This window comes from Periplaneta americana, chromosome 9 (assembly GCF_040183065.1).
Source record: "Periplaneta americana isolate PAMFEO1 chromosome 9, P.americana_PAMFEO1_priV1, whole genome shotgun sequence".
NCBI classification, from domain to species: Eukaryota; Metazoa; Arthropoda; class Insecta; order Blattodea; family Blattidae; genus Periplaneta; species Periplaneta americana.
The window spans coordinates 135,161,459-135,178,140 of NC_091125.1; the positions used below are offsets into that span (position 1 = coordinate 135,161,459).

The 16,682-nt window shown below is 31.7% G+C and overlaps 1 protein-coding gene across 21 annotated transcripts in view; it reads right to left on the reverse strand.

Annotated features, from left to right (window-relative positions):
- LOC138706539 (coiled-coil domain-containing protein AGAP005037) overlaps window positions 1–16,682 on the reverse strand; it is a 1,408,895-nt gene that overhangs the window by 36,596 nt on the left and 1,355,617 nt on the right. The window lies entirely within an intron of this gene.

The window sequence follows — 16,682 nt, forward strand, 5'->3', positions numbered from 1 at the left end:
ACCAAATAATAATACGCATTTCCCATATTTATTCTGCGTTCAATTTCCTCCCGAGTATCATTTATATTTGTTACTATTGCTCCAAGATATTTGAATTTTTCCACCTCTTCAAAGAATAAATTTACAATTTTTATATTTTCATTTCGTACAATATTCTGGTCACGAGACATAATCATATACTTTGCCTTTTCGGGATTTACTTCCAAACCTATCTCTTTACTTGCTTTAAGTAAAATTCCCGTGTTTTCCCTAATAGTTTGTGGATTTTCTCCTAATATAGTCATGTTATCCGCATAAACAAGGAACTGATGTAACCCATTCAATTCCAAACCCTCTCTGTTATCCTGAACTTTCCTAATGGCATATTCTACAGCAAAATTAAAAAGTAAAGATGATAATACATCTCCCTGCTTTAACCCACAGTGAACTGAAAAAGCATGTGACAGAAACTGCCCTATATGGAATCTGCCGTAAGTTTCACTGAGACACATTTTAATTACCGGTAATCAAACTAGTTTCTTGGGAATACCAAATTCAATAAGAATATTATAAAAAAGTTCTCTCTTAACCGAGTCATATGCCATTTCGAAATCTATGAATAACTGATGTACTGTACTCTATACTCCCATTTTTTCTCCAGAGAAAGCTATACTAGTACTACAAATTTTTATCGTAATTAAGAATCGATTTCCCTAATACGGATTCGAACTCGCGAATTCTAATCTAATGGCAAATACAGACCATCGAGAAAAACAATTCGAAATTAATTTTAAAATAAAATTATTAATAAATTTTGGAAGCTGATAATTGCTGGTACAGGTACTGAGATTGCTGACTATGTCATAAAAAACTTCGTGTTGTTCTGCCAATATACCAGAATTGAAGAGTAGTAATCTGTCAAAGAAATGAAGTAACGAATATATATGACCAGGTCTTGTTTATCCTTTACAATGCACTTCGCTCAGCCAAATTTTTTTGAAAAGTATTGATAAAATTATCAGAAGTGTAATCAAGGAAATATTGTCTCTTTCAGATGACACTCCAAATACCATGCTGTATGCATCGAAGAACGTAAGAGGTCTTGGAATTCTGAGAGCTGAATGGGAAGCCAGTATTGAACACTATAACATCTGTAGGCGACTGGCACAGGTGAATGATGCACATCTACATCACATCAGAAATCTAGAAGAGGACAAGAAAACATCTCTCACGCACCTGAAGATTGCTCCAAACAGCGTCACTCCTCAAACTACCGGAAAACATCTCAGAGAAGTTCTCAGAAAACAATCATGGCAGTCATGGTGCCAGCTCCCACATAAAGACAAAGGTGTTTGTACATATGAAGAATGCACCAAAGCCAACTCCTGGATCTCCTCTAAAAAGTGTCTTTCATCCTCGGAATACATCAATGCCATCAAGATGTCTTGCAATGTCACTGCAGTGAGATCTGTCCCCAGCAGAACCTTCAGTACTACTCGTTGTCGCCATCCAGGCTGTAGTGAAACTGAAACACTTGGCCACGTACTGGGGTTCTGTAAGAAGGGGGAGTTACTGCGTAACAACAGATACCATCGAGCATTGTCAACCTGCTGAGAAACAGAGGATGGGAAGTACACGAGGAGATTCATTGTGTGTCTGAAATGATTCTCATAGAAGGGTAGATATAATTGCCATGAATAGAAGAACCCAGAAAACGATGGTTTTAGACTCTACGATATGCTTTGAGCAAGACGAATCAGGCACTGCAGATAAATGATGACAAGTGAGCTAAAATGTACCTTGCTTTCCATTTCTCAGTGTAAAATATGGCATTCCGCTTTATAACTGGGATGTTACAGGATTACTATTTGGAGCGAGGGGATGTTTACCAAAATTCACATGTAATATCCTTAAATCTTTTGAAAAATTCCTTTTTATGAGATTCTGAAGATTGTGATGGAAATTCTGAAGGCTTCTCTTCAAATTCTACACTATCATTTATATGTTAACTCATAAATGTTATTTTAAATGTACAAAGTGAATAATTATTTTACTCATTTCATATTTCTTTATATTTTGATGCTTGTAATTCCAGATCCCAGTGGTCATCCTCACTTGAGGACGGATGATTTTCAATAAATCTTAGTAGCTGGAGGAATTGGAATGGTTCTGTTAGGCTTACCTAAGTACTCCAAATGCTAATGGTAAGATTTACAACACTTACCGATATGTAATGTATTATTTTACAAGCCATAATATAATGAAGTCCATGCCATGTACTTTTGTATTATTTATTAATAAGGCTATCTAACACCTGAATAATATTTCTGCTACTGATGCAAGCATTAACTTTGTTATATTGTATTAAAACTGTAAATTGCATTAACATTAACAATATATGCATATCGATGGTGTTGAACAGAACTTTGTATGTCAAAAAATTCAATTTTACAAGAGAGCAGAAAAACATTTTAATATCTTGATAACAAACAAATGTCTGACGTAGGAGGATATTTAAATCTCTTCTTATGAAATTTATATGCATGTCTTGACTTAAGTTGTGTTTGCAAAAGGTTCGGGAAGACTTCTTTGATAGAAATAAAGTGTAGGCTAATCTCATTCTGTTTTTTTTTTTTTTTGACATATGAGGTAGCTGTTCAACACCATCGATATATGCTTTCTAGAATTAACATATAATCATGTTAATACTCACACAATATTATAGTTCAATTATTACACACAAATAATATATTACAGTACAGAAGATGACAAAATATTTAGACACTTTCAAGTCAGAAATACGATAACTATATATAAAATACGAAAGTTTAATTAAGAGAAACCAGTTTTGCGAATATATACAGAAATGAAATTAAAACAGCTTGGTTAACAGACACTTTCACAATTCATCTTACACAAATAACAATATTATCATCACATGTACATATAAACACCTGAATGTGAATGCGATTGTCTTTAGTTTCATTTTCCAAAATATCTGGAAGAAGTTTATCGTTCTCTTTCACACATTTCATGTTGATCACGGAGAATGAACACACTTAACGTCCTTGAACAGCAGTTTGGTTTTGTTAATAAGTGAGGATCTAACGGTATTACGAATCACAGATAATGAAAGCAGTTTCTGTTTATTACAACTCTCTATGCAATGTGCTCTAGTAATATAACACTATTTATGAAAATACAGTGGAAAGTAGTGCAACCTGACGAGTCTGACCGATCATGTATTTCAATTCCTTCATGATGATTTTGGTAGAGGGCATCATTTCAACGGTGAATAGATTAAATTTGGTCTGAAAAAACTGATATAAATCATAATGATATCAATTCCTGCCCTTCATATTTAATCAGAATTTCCGTTTAATGTACCTAATAAACGATATAATATGCAGACCTCTGGAGAAAGAACTAAGGAAGAAATTAGTGAAGTGTAGTATTGTATGGGGCAGAAACATGGACATTATGACGAAGTGAAGAAAAGCGACTAGAAGCAATTGAAATGTGGATATAGAGAAGGATGGAGCATGTGAAATGGACAGACAGAATAAGAAATGTAGCTGTGTTGGAAAGAGTGGCTGAAGAAAGAATGATGCTGAAACTGATCAGAAAGAGGAAAAGAAATTGGCTGGGTCACTAGACTAGATGGCATTTCAGAAGGCGGTCAGCTGTAATATGCGCCGTATCATTTCTGATATGTGACGTCACAAGCTTGTACAGTAGAACCAATGGGAATCAGTCTGTAACAATTACTTCCCGAGTTCGTTTGTTCACATGTGAGTGTTTCAATACATTAAATAAGTGAAACTAACATTTACTGTGTGTGTGTAAGATAAATAAATGGAAGAAGAGACTGTAAAAAGACAAGTATTGCACAGGCAGGCGCGGAAAATAGTATTTAAGGTGTATAATTATTTTAAAAACGTTGACAAGCAGAACGCTACCGGCCATCTTGATGCTGGCTGCAACATTGCCAACGCACAAGATACGACTGCAGAAATATATGGTGTAGGATTGAGAACCGTGCAAAGATCATTATTGTCTTTTGATAATTTAAATTCTTTCCTGCGCTATTTTGTAGCACGTGCATGTGAAGTACGATGTGGCAATGTTGTATGCTGCCTTGCTCTCTCTATCTGTCTCTCTCAACGCAAACACTAGCAGACGACCGCCTTCCGAATTGCCATTGACTCTAGTTGAGAAGAAACTGCCTTCTGAAGGATGCACTGGAAGAGTTTGAGGCAGAAGAAAATATCAGGTGATAGACGACATTAAAATATATGGATCATATGAGGAGACAAAGAGGAAGGCAGAAAATAGAAAAGACTGGAGAATGCTGGGATTGCAATGAAATACCTGCCCTTGGGTAGAACACAATGAATGAATATAATGAAATATGATGTTAAATACTGGGGAATATAAATAATTCTTATATTTGTAAGAGAGGGGCAATTATATGTCTGTGTAGAGGAATAATAGAAAATTATATGTGCTCTGATAATGTAGACTATTATATAATATGAATTTCACTTCGTGTGATGCTACTTGTGTGCTTTAGATAATATTGAATTAACTGTTCTCTTTAATGATAGGCATAATAAATAAACCGGAAGAACAACATGTCAACAACTCATAATATTTAACATTCACTGCGTAAAAACATAAAAGATTTGAAATTAAAGAAAATAAAAATGTCTTCACTAGAAGTATTTTTACCCAGATTCATCGAAGTCCTTGATTTCGTTAAAATTACGAATTTGTTTACATAATAAACCGTAAGTAAAACTTATCATCAATGAAATATGCTGAAGTATACAGTAACATTTACATGCTGCATTTAGTTACAGTTACAATTACAGCTTTTTCTTTTAACTTGAAATATTCTTACACAGTACTTTCTTCTTTATTTCTAATTGGGATTTACCTGTAGATGGATATCGTAAGCAAGTGGAGGTTAATTCTATCTCGTCGTGGCTGAAATTGTCTGATCCAGTCTAAGATAATATTCTGAACCTGTGAATTTTCAACCGTATCCTTATTTTTTCCACGTATTACACCAAACTGGTTAACAGTTACGGTACCAAATTTACAATTATCGCCATAAAAAGGTAAAATTGTATAGTAAATCACAAATGGTTACATTACCACTAAACATACAAATAAATAATGTTAAGATACACAAAAAATAGTTCTTAGGCATTTTATAACTCCAGAATTTCCCTAACTTCTTAACAATTCAGTTGTAAAGTTCTAATTATGATAGAGATTTAGTGCAACCTGTAAGGAGTTTCTTTTCTCTTTGGAATACCGCCAAGAATAATAATACTATTATTTACAACTTGAGAATGCATTCAAAACAGATAATTTATTATATTTCCATATGTAGACATTCAGTTGTTTATTTAACAACAAATATAGAAATTTGATTTAAAAAACATAAATATATAGATAATCTAAGATATAGTACTGGTACAACAGAATACAACCATCAGACATTTGATAATGTGCTTACTAGTTATTTCACTTATTCTATATATAAGTGATAAACTTGTTTAACCTGTTGGGCAACTTCAAGTAATTATCAAAGATCTTGATTCAAGCCAACAAGATATGTATGTACAATTTGTAGTCACAATGATGAGCTACCCAGATATAACCTAACATTGGTTTAAATATTAGAACTGTAAAAATATAAAATTCACTGTCACCATACCAACACTCTGTGTTAATGATAACGCCATTGTGGAATGAACATTCAACTCGTCTGCCAGGTTGTACAGGTTTGTCAACCAGATGCCACAAGGAGTAGAATGTTGATAGGCCTCAGTATAAAAGTAGGCTCTTTCGTGACGACAATTTGCCAATACGTTCATTTTAATATAAACTACGAGAACTTAATTAATATTATATCCAGGAACTCCTAAAAGCTAATTACGTACCCACATTGCCACAAACTATACAAGTTGCAGTAAAAAATTAATAAACATAATTTTTAATTAAACTGTATCAGAAATAATTAGTAATACACTGACTTCCACCAAATCATGTGGATAAAGTTCACTTAAGCTTCTTCAAGATCTCAATCATTTATCTTATTTATCTTTCATCTGATTTTCCATTTCTAACTGCAATTCATTTAGCATTACGGTATCTAATCAATGCCGACTATTATGTATAGGTAATTAAATAACCTAAACGTTAAACCAAAGGTCCCGGGTTCGATACCCGGCCCCGGAACAATTTTTCCCTCGAAATTATTCAACCTAAACAAACCTTCGACCACAGTTTAAAAAATACAATTAAAGTACTGGGTCTTTCTTAAGTCTGTGAAACATTTTAGAAATTCAGCACAAATAAACTAAGCAATAGATACTACATTTTATTACACAAAAAATATAAGTAAACTCTCGAAGTTTTTTTACGTATCTCACAAATGCTCGCTGTGTCCTTCCTTGCTGATATGGCAGATATCTAGCCAATAATCCATTTCATCTCACATGCATGTCAGCATATCATGATGAATCAATGCCACAGCCACGGTGATACGATCGAGATGGGGGTACAAAAACAATGTCCTTCACAAATCTCCACAAGAAAAATCCAAAAGTGTTAAATCCGGTGACCTGGGTGGTCACCGCATTAAGATGTCATTTTCTTGTCCACAGCGTCCTATCCAACACTGTGATAAATTTGTGTTGAGATAGCTTACATGTCATTGTGGAAATGAGCCAGACAACTGTCTTGTTGAAAAATGTAATTATCACTGGCTTTTTCCTAACAAATCTAATTCACTACTACTCCTTCTAGCGGCAAACCAAAGAAACTATGTGATACAAGCTTTTTTCTAACAAAACTTGCAAAATTTCTTATTCTATCGATATAAGAATCACAATTATCCGTTTCTTTGTTTATTTGTGGTGAATTTCTAAAATGTTTCACGGACTTACGAAAGATGGTATATTTGCGTGACATTTTCAATTTTTTTTATTGCGTAGTTAGAAGAAAATGTGATGTGGTCTTTAAATGTTTACTCTAAGAACTGCCATTGTTTGAAAATGTGAATATGCACAAGGGCCACTGAATAATTTTGCTTCATTACAGAAAACAATAAAGGATTTGTTGAATTTAAAAGTGGTTTAAGGTTTACCACTATTTCTTTCAAAATGATTAAAATAACCCTTTAAGCAGAGTATAGCTGCATGATTAACCAACAATACAAACAAGTGAATTACGAGAATCGTTAGTTATTTGGTCAATGTCATCTCCAGGCCTTTAAATTTTAGTTGGTGTTTGAGAGAATACAGAACAACACAAGTCATAGTAAATAAAACTTATTTTAATGAGAGAGACATTTCTCTCGTCAAGAACCATACCTAGACATGATGGTCACTGTCTCATGTATTATTCTATCATTATGAACATAGTACGCTATATTGCATTTATTTTCTGTGACTAATATCGTAGCCATAAAAATACAAGCTAACTAAATACAAACCAATAAAACGATTAAAATATAGGACACAAAGAATTGAAACTCTTTTTGAATAGTGCGACATTTCAGTTATTTTTAGAGAATATCAAGTTACAGGCGTGGGAATAATAAATTGTTGTGACTACAAAGGCATAAATATGTAAGCAAGGTCTACATAAGTCAAAGACAATATCTAGTTAAGATATGTACAACAATCTATCTTCATTAAATGATTATTTTTAGGAAAGCTGTCATAAAGTAAAAAGTATAAAAAAAAAAAAAAAAAAAAAATGCAATTTAAACAAAATAGAGGACACCATGAATACCTGTGGCTGCAATACTGTAACTGAATTAAGTAGTACTATTCTTTACAGTATGTTACTTAAGCTAGTTAAAACCTTTATAGTAGGTATGTTACTTAAGCTAGTTAAAACCTATAGCTTAATGTATTATGACAGAAAGCAGGAACCACAAAAACTTTCATTCTTAGCTTTCCATTTCACTACAAGTTTACACAGTTCTCCTTATACGGAATACATACATACATAAGTTTAATAGCCAAGACCTGATTTGATAAAGAAATTTGTATTAAAATTACTGTAATCTTTGACAATCTTGAAATTGAATGTCAGAATGAAATAAGATCAGAAGATTAAGAAATTTTAATTTGTTTTTCTAACGTTTCGCTTTAATACGACACAAAATGTGGATGCAATATGCAAATCAAGTCCTGAGATATATTAAGGAAAATATTATTTTACAAATGTAGTTGTGAGAAAAAAAAAACATTTATAAAAACACATAAGACATACAGTATACAGTCAAAAGACAAGATGTGTTTGATATATCTTCCCTCTAAGATGCCTCAGTTATGTAAATTAATTTTCAACCAAATTTACAAAAAAATTGTTGAAACAGCAACAAAAGATACATTTCTCTCACCTGCGAGAATCCATGGAACACAATCACTGTTACATAAGATTGGATCTCACTTATTCTTACAATTGTTGTAAAAATATAAATAAACACTAAAAAGAATGCCATATGTATCTTGTTTGTAAAAGAAATAATAACAAAAGAGAACAGGAAACACACAAGAAATGCAAACATTCACACAACTAAATTTCATCAAGCACTATTACAAATACTGAATAATATATATGATGCAAAATTGATATTTCGTGTATATTATAAATTGAATATAAATTTCTATAATTTGAGCTAAGACTCTGGAATCTTTTATAAATGTGATATTAGAACTTATATCCAGATCTACATGAATATATTTTTTTACATACTTTTAACGATGTAAATTCCTTTAGATATCGCTAATTACTTTTAAGTGACTGAATTCACGGATCACAGTTACATTCCACTTCAATTTTATAACATAATATGCAGAACGAAGCATATATGTTTGTGTGATGAAAGTTTGTAAATACCCAGATGATGTCGCGATCATGTGTTTGAGCAATTTTTTTTTTTCGATTAATGTGACATTTTTGGAACTGCAAAATAACCTGTTCGTTAAGACTTCTGAGTAAATAATTGTTTTACATGAAATTTATGAAGTGACTATTCGGAAATCATCATAGAAAAATGTAATCAACATCAGACACAGAGCAAGAAAATACCAAATATACAGGGTTAACTGTAAGTAATGTCATTAATTTCAAGGGGTTGTTCTTTGAGAGAGTATTTCAAACAAAAAAGTTTAATACAATTTTGCTTGTTTTTGCTTCTTGTTCGAAAAATTATTTTATACGAGACATTTCATAGCATGTTTTGGAAAAGCTATTCATTTAATTCAAAATACTCTTAGTTCATTTAAGAGAGTGGTGTATTATGATAATTAATGTTTGAAAGAATTTTAGTTTTGTCCTTTAAAGTTGCAGAAATTTGATTCGAATAAATGTAACATTGTAAAATTCCTTTTACAAGGTAAGCAGATTTTTTCAACCTACCCAGTATTTACACCCTCACTTTGCTACTCACTGTATGTATCAATAGTGAAGAAATCACTTTATATTTTTTTTCTTTTGTATAATATTCAGATAATGAGTTTACACGTATCTACTTAAGATTTTACACTTACCCGAAAACTTAATGCAACAAAAGAATTAAAAGAACTGCTGTCTAGGTGTGGTCTTTGTATTTTTTAAACTCTGATTTTAAAATAAAACTTCCCATTATTTTGAAATACATGCAGGTTCCATCTTAAGGGCTGGGTCATAATCTGGAAAGTTCATCTATTCACATGAGAAAAGTTCATGGAGTCATGTTGAAATTTCGCCTCAAACTGCATACCGGTACAAAATTATACGTCCGTAGCAGATATACAAATATAAAATATGAGTCATCCATACTAACTGCAAGGGTATGAATACTTAGGTACTTGGAATGATACATTAAGAAACAAAGGCACTTACTTTGAGAGAGTAGTTGACGTGCCATCCTCCGCGAGTGCTTAACATGTCACATGACATGTGAGTTAAGGTTGTGTACTCAACTCACTGCGCCTGAGAAGTGAACACTATCTACTCAAGGCCAGGGGCTACCGGTACTAAATTTTTCGGTAATCTTTTATTAAAGCTTTAATTTGCAATCTGACTGTCAGTATATGCAGATAATCTTTTATTAAAACTTTAATTTTGCAATCTGACTTCAGTATATGCAGATAATCTTTTATTAAAACTTTAATTTTGCAATCTGACTGTCAGTATATGCAGATAATCTTTTATTAAAACTTTAATTTTGCAATCTGACTGTCAGTATATGCAGATAATTTTTTGAATTTGTATATTTGCTATGCACATCTAACAATTTGGAAAATTTGAGGTTAAGTTTCGACATTAACTCTTGTTAGTCCAATTAGGTCGTTTCGACTATCCAAACATAATGGATTCCCGGAACATTGAAGAGATTATATTAAAAATATGGTTGAGTCACCAAAAACCACACCATCATTCAACTGAGATAGTAGCCTTGAATGTCATATACCGGTAATCTTCAAAATATTCGAATTAAAAAACTGAATAGTTAAACAAGAGTTCTTAGTGATTATATAATAACTCTGTATACTATGACATCTATTGGAGAAAGAATCTGAAAATTTTACATTGCATAATTGTACATTTTCATTTACTGCCACCTTGAATAAAATGTAATACTTTAGGCATTTATGTGTACAATTAAACTCAGTGAAGAATCCGACTAATTTTTCAAGACATTACGACACTATTTAGACAACAAATGCATGAAAATGTAAATTACATACCTAAGTGTAGAATTATGCACAAACATATGTGCAAGGGAAAATGTGAAATTATGTAACACAGAGTTGCCAGAAAAGAATTAAAATGTTAAATTCATAATATCTGAGTACTAGTACTACTACAAAGTAACCTGACAGATCAATTTCACACACAGTTCTGAAAACTAACAGTTTCATAAAAATATGAGCATCAGTCTTCACGACATCACACAGAACCTTCTCATAATTATGTATTCTCTGTTGATTTGTAATGTATCTAAAGGATTGTAACATTACAGATCAAATTTTGCATCAAATTATTCAGTAAACTGAACAAATTTAAATCTAGCCTTACAGAAAATACAGACATGAAGGCAGACAGCCCAATAACCAATTGCCAGCCATCCAGAAATATGGAACAATGCAAAACACAGAATTAAAATAAAAGGGGGTGGAAATTAAACCAAACTAAAGGCATTCATTCAAACATATCAAGATTGGTGTTGCGTGCGGATATTTCAATAAAATGACATGTTCTTTTTTTTTTTAACTATGTTTCCTGTTATTGCGCCATCCTATTTTCAATAGCATATGATGCAAAATAAACGAAAGGGTCCTGAATCGAATGATTTGAAAACACATGATGGAGAAACTGCACTGTATAACATAAATTATAAATGTAACAACCAAAACATATAGTTTCACAACAACAGCCACAAGCCAGAAGTTTTACTTCTTGATCTATGACTCTTTTTTAATCTTTACCCATGACAAACACAGCATATAATGCAGCCAATAATCCATTATATAACAAACATTCCATATTTTAAAATTTACTTGCTCCATAAAATAAATGGAAATAAAATGAACGTTCATATGGAAAATAAAACAATTACCTCAGTATGTATGTCTGTATCCACAAGAATTATTAGGGGGCAAACATAAAAAACTAGCTTTTTCGAAAAAAGACCAAGCAAACAAGTGAACGTAAATAAATAGAATTGATTATAAAAAGAACAATGCTGATTTACTTTTAACTGTAAAAAATAAGTAAAGAAAAAATGTGGTTATGAGGATCCAGTGCTTTCTTCCTCTTTCGTGTAAATAGGAAAATTATATACACGATATTTGAAAGACATACTTTAAACGTGTGTTCTTCGACAAAAAATATAGACAATGTGGGGAGATAAAATGTCCTAAGCCAACCGTTTTCGACATGTCAAGGTTTAAAAAGATAATATGTAGTATTGCGACATTACGTTCAGTCATGTGGTGCACAATTTGAGATTCAAACTTTTCGTCATTACTAACTGATAAACAAAACTAAGTTTACGTCATGTTTTTTTTTTTGTTTTGTTTTTTGTTTTTTGCACCCTGATATATCGAAAATGGTAAAATGTAGGAACCAGCTTCTCTTTAAATTATCGTCCAAATTTTTCCAGTAGAACACACCCTGGAAATCTGTCAGTCAAATTGTGTAACAACCTGTACATTCCAGCACTATGTTTAATATCATACCATAAAGTACAAACAGAGAGCCACTTCTAAGAATTATTGTGTATATAAACACAGAATTTTTCTCAGCAATGTTAGTTAAGGCGCTTTCTTGGGAATAACATTTATGTCTTCCATCTTAGAGAAATACGGTACTGCACATAACAGTTCATCTCCTAAGAATACGGCTTAACTTTTTCTGTTAATACTCGAAACTATTCAATTGATACCTCAATTCAATCTATTCCTATTATTATACAGGATGAAAGGGGTATAACTACATTCATTTTAAGAACAGAATCTTAGGTTGTAAGTAGTAATCAAAAAGTCAAATGTCATTTTGGTATTTGAATAACGGTTTGGCTGGGGGGAAAAAAAAACTTGTGTCTGAAGTTTGAATCCCATTTATGGTAAAACTGTTGGGTATTGAGACTTATTATGAGTGGTACGATATCAACACAAAGAACAAATAAAAATAAATAAATATTTCTTTGTCAATTCTTTGAAAAACGCTTCATTTGTACGTTATTATACAACTGAAGTGTTTTTCGAAGAAATTACAAAGAAATATTTTTGTCGGCTGTTCTTCGCATTGATATCTTATCGTTCGTATGACTCATTACCCAATAGTTTTACCATAAATGGGAGTCAAACTTCAGACACGAATTTTTTTTTTTGGCTAAACCCTTATTCAAATACCAAAATGACATTTGACTTTTCGGTTACTTACAACCTAAATATTCTGTTCTTAAAATTAATGCAGTTACACCCTTTTCACCCTGTATATCTATCCTATTTATAATGGTTATTGAATTATATGAATCCTAGTACAAGTGTCTTTGTATCCAAGTCATAGAAAACATCTAACAAAAAGAAAAAGAAAACCATGCACAGAATGAAAGTGGAGTTCACAGTTTAATTCTAGCTAAATATAGAATTAAGTGTGGTTACCATTCTCCAACAAGAAATTACTAACACATCACTTCATATGAATTTCATAGTTCATAGAATTGGTCCAAGAACATTTATAAGTTAAATTATTTTGAAATGTAGCAAAATGTATTAATTTCACATACCGGTATTTTATTTGTTTATTTATTTGTGAGATATTTTCTTCTAAGATTATACCTCAACTCAAGATTCATTAGAAGGCTGATGCAAGTAGATGGAGACAATGATTTCTTTTGTTTATGAATAAATTTATTATCAATAAGATTAAAACTATTCTTAAGAATTGATGTCGTTGAATGAAACTTTTTTATTATAGCCTATGTATTACAGAGAAATTAAAATAACAGCTTAAAAAAAAGTCGAATTACCCTATTCTTTTGCAACCACACGTTTTAATTAATAAAAATATTGATCTTGTAAACAAAAAATAAGGAATACCTTTGAAAACTTCAGAGAAATGATACATCGTTTTTCAAGAAGTGAATTTAATTCACATATTGATATATTATATTTCTATCTTTTAGTTTATATTTCATTAATATCAATGTTAATTACCACTTCTGAAGCTCTCTTACTGCCCTATTCTCTACCCAAGGTATCTATAACACGTAATAAGTACCAATAGTTCCGTCCTCAACAACAATTAAGTTCTCGAACTCCCACTCTGAACCTTCAACCATAAACATGCAGATGTGGGTGGCAATCTAGAGTTCATAAAATTTTAGCCATTATCTGTCATGAGGCGCTGTATGTAAAATAATTATTTTGGAGAGATAGAATTACACTACCTCATTTGAGATAACTTTTATGTACTAAAGACGATGAACAGTAATTACTGAATTTTTGACTAAATCTACATTCTGTACAATTTTGACATACAGTACCGGTAATAGCATTCGATGATTTCACATTGTTTCTGAAGTAAACATTTTTATACTTCATGTGTACACACGTATAGTTGAACTGAATATTATATAGGCCTACTGTATTGCTAAGTACTTAATATTACAGGATGCTGAATGAAAACCGGACTTGTTCTGGAGGTTTTGGTGAAATGATTTCAGTTGTTTTAAACCCGGACTTTTTCAAATACAACAGCTCTAATGACTAGGCCAATTAGACTCTATTTCGTATTATGAAGGGAAAAGAAAGGAGATCATGACATTTTCTCTGTATTCTCTCTAAAATACTGAAAAAATTTCTGCAATATTGTCACAAAGTTCGTGCAAGATAGAAACTAAAATATGTACCGGTGTTTCTAATTAAATATTGAGACATTTCACAGCTTAGCTAATTGGTGTATACAAAACATGAGATTATGATGATGATGATGATGATGATGATTATTATTATTATTATTATTATTATTATTATTAAGCTTTATGAGATGGGGTAGCTATTGACTGCTGATCTGACAACATAACCTACGTAATAGGTCTACCACGCTTCTGTCGTTACAAATAATGTCCTAGTTAGCTTAATATCTAAAATCTTGAGATCATTCTTTAAATTGTCCAAATATTCAAGCTTAGTTTGCATATTGATCTCTTCCCGCGAAGTTTATTTAAACAGCCTTTTAACTCTCCTTTCTTAAGAGTATCTAAAAACTTGCCCAATCCAACGCAGTCTTTTTTACTTAATACTGACCACAAGTTACAGTCAATAGCAATTTATTTGAGCCTCACATAGCGTAACATAATGCTGAGATAGGCCTAATAGGAATAAATTAAGTTATTATCCAGAATATAGATTTTCAATTCTATATGCCATAACAAAATAATAATTTCAATTTAAGTAAATAAGAAAATGGAATTCTGAAAGTATACTCCAATAACACTTTTGATCCAATAATAGAACATGACCACAATTCTTTAATTAAAACGTGGAAGAAGTGTCACTAATCAGTGGTCTATTAGGCTACCATGTTGTATTATATATTAAGTGACATATTGGTATGGTACGGTACAATATTTATGAAGTCACTCCTCTTCAGAATGAATTATTTGAAATAAAATGAATTCATTTATTAATATATAAATCTCGATGTAATATACCTATTTTTGCTCATTAGTTGGGTGCAGTATGTGTTAATTTAAAGAACAATTCTTCCTTGTAATACTAACGTTTATTTCGATAACCACTGCACAGTCAATGTAGTAACTCTTGTAACTTATGCGAACACATGTATACACCAATAGTGTTGAAGCATTGTTTCCGATTTGAACAAAATGGCATTTTAGGTCAAACTAATGAGATGGCCGGAACAACATTAAAAAAATAAAACAATCACAACTGAAACGGAATGTATTGTGAAGTTTATTTAAACTAAATAGGAGAATTTATTTTAAGAGCTATAAATTTGAACAAAGCTCCACAATGATGTGTCTTTTGTGATATGTAACCATATTTCTAATCCTGACAGATATTAACTTTCCATCTTTATTTAAGCTGAATATGTAGGCCTATATTTCTCTGCTTTTAGAATTTTCTGGTACCAGTACACTGTTAGCTGAAGGCCAAAGTAGAGTATCACATTTCCACGAAACTAGAGAGCCAATTCCAAAGTCCAAGAGTAATTTGTGTTTGTAAGAGAGTATTTTCTCAAGATCCTCGTTTTCCCCTACCGCTACCGGTACCAAAACTTTGCTAATTTACATATCTGATCAGATATTTAAGCTGAAAACAGACTGAGGGAGAGGAAAGAGGGAAACAAGGAGGGGAAAAAAGGAACAGAGAGAAGGAAGAGGTAAAAAAAATTCTATTTTCTGATTTAAAATAAATTCTCAACTTTTGAGGAATCGTGAGAAAGCACAGAAACATGTTTAAATTTCTCCCTTCTTACTATTTTCTAATTAAAAATGCACATATCAGTACAAAACGAAGGACTGTGTCCTAAAGTAAATGACAGGTTTCATATAATTGCAAACTATTGTTTTAAAATGCTTGTACATTTGTATTTACAGAAATATTGGTTAATTTTTATAAACGAATTAAGGAAAACATAGCAACAGTTTTACTATGAGAATTCACTGTTCGAAAGGAGAAAATGTCAGTTCAATAAATGTCATTATGTGGATACATTTGCATACATACTGTTCACAATCGAAAGCATTTTGTTGGCACAGCAGATTCTCAAAATCGATTGTAACCGTAATTTTGTTACACTATATATGTATATGTTATAATGTTAATAATCCTTGCAGAAAATGTCCCCAAAAGATTAATTTATATTGAAGTTTAAAAGGGATTTACGATTTAGATCTTCGTGTAACAAAACCGTAATTATATTCACGAATATTACGAAACAGTGATCGAGTTACACAATTCTGAGTACATACTACTTTTTTTTTTACGTTAATTTGACATTTCAACTACATAAAACTAGAGGTTATATAATAAAATGTATGACGAATCTACTGTAAACTATGTAGAGAATCATCACTAAAAATTGATTGCTAAATGCCAAGACAAAATGATTTCATGTGGGGGGGGGGGGACATTTGAAGAATGAAATTAATA